The sequence below is a fragment of the Meles meles genome, chromosome 13, assembly GCF_922984935.1.
Source record: "Meles meles chromosome 13, mMelMel3.1 paternal haplotype, whole genome shotgun sequence".
Classification (NCBI taxonomy): domain Eukaryota; kingdom Metazoa; phylum Chordata; class Mammalia; order Carnivora; family Mustelidae; genus Meles; species Meles meles.
The window spans coordinates 24,267,112-24,273,111 of NC_060078.1; positions in this window are offsets into that span (position 1 = coordinate 24,267,112).

The following is a 6,000-nucleotide window of genomic DNA, read 5'->3' on the forward strand; positions in this document are numbered from 1 at the left end:
TCCCTGTTTGGATTTGCTGTCCAGTGTCCCACCAATCTTGCACTTGTCCAAAGTGAATAATAAATTGTATGGTCACATAATCCACAAGGCTCTTTTTGAGCCGTTGGTTTGAAGATTTACTTCTGAAAATATGAAGAGTGCCTGTCCTCTCAAATAGGTAATTGCCTCTTTAAGGCCCTCTGGAATAGATGATACGCAAAGCTTCCCAGCTAGGAATGACTGTCCCCTTACATTAGGAATGTATGGGTCATTAGGAATGACCCATATCCTTACACACAACTATAAAATGTGTACAGCTCAAAATTACCAACACAATGAGTTCACCTCATTCTCTCCAAGCACAGATCTGAATTCCAAAGTCATTAGGTACCCTTCCCCCAATGCACACCCCTCTCTTATGCTTACCACTTTGTGATATAATTATCCCCTACTCAAAGTGAGCTGCATAAGCCTCGTAGAATACCTGACTCATAAAGGAAATACACACAGGGAGCTCATCATCAGACATATATTATTTGTCATATAACACAGCTCTCAAACTCCAACCAAAATACTTGTAGAAACCATCACTTTATGGAAACAGACAAGCCAACCAGTTTTAAATTGGACACAGATGAAGGAATATGTGATGAGTAAATACTACCTGGAGATGCATTTATTCTTGAAGAAAGAGATCTAGGAAAAGCCATATTTAGTAATTATCTGTGGAATTGACAGTTGTTATTAAAGACCTTTCTCCTTGGAGAAAATATATTGTAGGCCTATCTCTTTATTATTCATCAAGGGATGTGTCCAGAAAGTACTTAAGTTATAACTATCATATGGTGATTTAAATACCTACAAGCAGGAATGCTGTTTCCTTATTTACCCCCAGGTCCTTCTGGTAGTTTCATCAAACATAGTTTTCTCTGGTATATGTGAGGTACATAAAAAAGAGATGGAAACTACCAAAAGGTTAAAGATTTCACATGAGTAGTTTGGTTAGCTTGAGAAGGAAGGAAGGAAGCAAAGAAAGAAGGAAGGAAAGAAGGAATTTAAACAACTCCCAGAAAGTAAAAAGTATGACATTTTACCATTTCATCTGTTTAAAAAATAGCAATTGAGCATCTCGTTTGAGAGCTAACATCCCCCCCTCTGCGGGCTCCTGAAGTCGATGGATGCTTACCCAATTGCCCAGTATAAAAGCTTCAGATGAAAGGCGAATGATGGGATTACTAATCTACCAATATTACTTCCCATGATAAGTTCGACATGTAAGACTAATTACAAGTATTTGTTATCTCATAACATAACAAATAGATATTTAAAAATGAATTAATATAAAATCAGTATTTGACATAGGACAGCCAATTTAGATAATACTAATAAATGTTAAAGCACATTTTTTTCTTCTCTTAATCCCTGCATTCCTCTTTTTAAATCTCTAAAAGCCAAAAGAAAGGAAAATACTGAACGGGAAATCAGCTCTCTTAGATAATAGACCCATTATGTTTAAAAATGTGATCTGCCCCAGGAACAGATAACTGTTGTGGTTTCTAATATCCTCTAGACTCTCGTAAAAAACTCCTATTAAAAATTCTTTCAGCGCTTCCTTTATTCATCTGTTATCTTGTAGGCGATGCATTTAAAACGAACTTGATAGACTAGAGCTATAGTTTGAATCATATACAAAAAGAAGAAAAAACTGAAGTAAAGATGCTGAACAGAGGTGCAGCATTTGCTTAAATGAATAAGCCATAATCTACAAATAGCAGAAGCACCATATAATCATAAGGAGGATATGGAAGACAGAATCTGAGGACTTATTAGCTCTATGACCGTGGGCAAGCCACTCAGTGTCCTTATTTATAAAACAAGTATAATAATACCCAGCTTGTTTTTTAAAAGTTGTTGGGAGACTCAGATGAGATAAGAATTTGTGAGGGTGCTTTATAAACTGGTTATCCACATAAGCATGAGACATTGCTACTGTAGGAAGGAAGCATTAGAACCTATGGGCCAGGGTGCCTGGGTGGCTCAGTGGGTTAAGCCTCTGCCTACGGCTCAGGTCATGATCTCAGGGTCCTGGGATCGAGCCCCACATCGGGCTCTCCGCTCAGTGGGGAGCCTGCTTCGCCCTCTCTCTCTCTGCCTGCCTCTCTGCCTACTTGTGATCTCCTGTCTGTCAAATAAATAAATAAATCTTAAAAAAAAAAAAAAAAAGAACCTATGGGCCAGAGTACAGGACCCACAGAACCCTGAGAACTGAATGAAAAAATCTTATGTGAATAGGGTTGGGTATATTCAAAATATACCACCTAAAGAACTACAAATCAGTAAAAAATCCAACTGGAAAATGGTCAAATGTTATGGTAGGCATATTGTAGGAGATTAAACCCAAGTGGCAAATAAACTGTGAAAAGTTGCTCAACTTTATTATGTTTTAACCTGTAAATTCGCAATTTACAGATTAAGGCCTGAATAAGATAATATTTTATAGTTACTAGATTGGTAAATATGAAAAAGTTTGATAATACTAAGGACTGGAGAATTTACAGGTGAAAAGGATATTATACACTGGTAGAAGTGATATAAATTTGTGCAATTACTTTGGGAAAAAATCAGAACTATCTTGCAAAGTTAAGAATGTATATACCAAACCATTTCACTGTTAGGTACATATATCCTTGGGGAACTTCTTACAAATGTGTACAAGCAACATGTTTGTGATAGCAAAAATATAAAACAATCCAAATGTTCATTTCACAACAATGGATATTGTGGTGGTGTACCTAAGGACATATGTCAGTAAAAATGAGTAAACCATAGATACATGTAACATCATGGCTGAATCTTGGAAATATCGAATGAAGGAATCAAGTTGTAGAGGAGTACATAGAATATGTAATTTTTACAAAGCTGAATAAGAGAATCTAAACAATATTTTGTTTAGAAACACATACATGTGATAAAACGCTTATATTTTAAAAGGAAGAGAGTGCCAAGAACAAAACTCAGAATAGTGCTAAGAACAAAACTCAGAATAGTGACTATCTCTGGGAGAGAGGCAAGGGGATGCGAGGGAGACCGAGAATGCAGATACAAAGCTACTAGTAATGTTTTAGTTCTTAAGCTGGGTAGTAGGTTCCCAGGTTATTTATTTTAGTGTTTATTTTAGTGTTAGTGTAGTTATATTTAGTGTTTATTTATTACTAGTTAAAACTAGTAATGTTTTAGTTCTTAAACTGGGTAGTAGGTTCCCAGGTTATTTATTTTATTTATTATTTATTTATTCTAGTAACTTACATATATATTGCACATATTCTTTTGTGTGCCTTCAACATGTCATAATGGAAATCTTTCAAAGATATTTGAAATATTCTTGTACAAGATAAACAATGGTGATAATGTATGGTCTTTTAAAAGATTCTTACTTGGCAAAATGACATTTTTGGGCTTCCAAATTTGACTTACATTTGATCCATTTGCAGTACATTTTAGTATGTGAAAGTGTGAAAGAACCACTGTAATGCACTGGTGCCTATGCCCAGTGAGAGATGAATACTGGCCATGTGGGTTGATCTATGAACGTTTAAAAGCCATTGCTTGGGAGCTTGGATGGCTGGTGAGGTAGGTAGATTTTGCAAAGGATGAGAGGTTTGTCAGCAGGTAGGGATGAAGTGAAGTGCAATTTGAGTAGTTACAGTTAATGTGACCTGTGTATTACACATAGACCTAAGGACATTCAAATGACATTAAAATCAGAGGGCTCTCTACTGCGCAAGAAAATTGGCCAGAGGAATTAGTTACATGACTTGAATCAGTGGTCTGCAAACAGCGGCACACAAAAACTTTCCAAAGTTTTAAAGGTTGGGCAGGTTAAAGGAATCATTGTTAAGATCTTCAGTTTACATTCCCCATTTTAAAATTGATCTATCTGAGGTGCCTGTTGTCTGGGCCTCAGACAAAGGGATCACCCCTTTGCACAGTCACCTTTTCCCACTTGACAAAAGACTTCACTGTCAGCCATCCCTAATACAGCCTTGCTCCTGGTGTAAAAACCATCTGGGGGCAAAGGGGCAATTAAATTCATTGGTGTTGCTCTTACTACAATTCATGAACCAGGGGCTCTGTTGCTTACATAGCAGAGGTAGACTTAATGTTGAGAACTGTCTCATTCTAGCATTAATTTCTGCTCATAGATGCATGAACTATTGGAGGAAAAATAGGGCTCATCTATCTTGTTAGGAGATTCATTTCCAGAAAACTTTTACTTTCGATATTTAGTATTGATCTGTTATAATTCATCATATGCTTATTTTGTTATCATTTGTATACTACTAACAATTTTAATAATGTAATCCAAATCATTAAATCTTAAAGTCACATGAAATGTAAAAATGTATAAAATTCCATTTTATACTTATATGCTTGCTGAAGAGAAACATGATAGGATGAGCAATAAAGACCTCGAGAATAAAAATATTTTACGTAAGCAGAAAAGTCTGTGGAGAAAGTGGAATAAAAATAGCAGTTCGAGTAGGAAAAGGAGGAATGTAAAATTTCTGATTTAGAGATAAAGTGGTTCAGGTCTTTTCTAAATGGACGATGGTGGCTGAGTATCAAATCTTTAACATTTGAGATTCCCTTAAATACACTTAGTAAATATAATGACTTACATTGTACATTGCAATTATTTTCAATACACCAACAATTATATCCTTTGAAACTATTTAAATAGATGCTAAAACATGACAGATGCCCCCTTAAAAATAAATTGAGGTAAAAAGTTTTTAAAAATTATTTTAGGAGTTTTGCACAAGTATTTTGAAAAACTGCTGATTTAGATATCTGATGGATTCGCACTGCAAGACCGGGATGTGTCTGTCTGACAGAGAAGCCTGCTTGCAGACTCACTTCTCTCAATTTTTCTCTGATTCTGCTCCTCCACTTGCCACCATCCCTTGTTGTCCCTCCTATCCACTTCTAGTTTCCCAAACAGACTCAACTCCTTTTCTAGGAATTTTTTTCTTCAAGTAAATTAATACCATCAGTTAGGCAAAGGACAAATTCATGTTTTCCTGCTCTCGTTCTGGAGATGTTCTCTTTATAGATATTCACCATTGTTTTCTCCTTTCTCTGTCTCTGATCTTTCATGTAAAATTCTGAATCCACTTCCTAAGTTCTGGAGCAACAAGAAAGAAGTCTGTTGGAATTCTATTGGATTGACTTAAGAGGAAACTTACATGTTTTGGGTATTGAGAGTTCTTCTCCATGAACATCACATATGTTGCAAATTTAGATCTTCTTTAATGTCTTTCAATAAAAGTTGTGTATATTTTTCCACATAGGCCTTAAGTATCTTTTGTTCCATATATTTTTGGATTCCTTATATCTCTTCTTGCTGCAGTAAATAATGGCTTTAAAAATATGTCTTCTGTTTGTGACTAGTCTATAAAAATAATCCTGAGAACCCTCCTACACTGTTGGTGGGAATGCAAGCTGGTGCAGCCACTCTGGAAAAGAGCATGGAGGTTCCTCAAAAAGTTGAAAATAGACCTACCCAATAACCCAGCAATCACACTACTGGGCATTCACCCTAAAGATACAAATGCAGTGATCCAAAGGGGCACATGCACCTGAATGTTTATAGCAACAATGTCCACAATAGCCAAATTATGGAAAGAACCTAGATGTCCCTCAACAGATGAATGGAGAAAGAAGGTGTGGTATATATATATACAATGGAATACTATGCAGCCATCAAAAGAAATGAAATCTTACCATTTGTGACAACATGGATGGAACTAGAGGGTACTGTGCTAAGTGAAATAAGTCAATCCGAGGAAGACAATTATCTCTCTGATAGGAGGAATTTTAGAGGCAGGGTGGGGGATTGTGGGGGGTAGGGAAGGAAAAAAATGAAACAAGATGGGATCAGGAGGGAGACAAACCATAAGAGACTCAATTTCTCGAAACAAACTGAGGGTTGCTGGGGGTGGGGGAGGAGGGATAGGATGG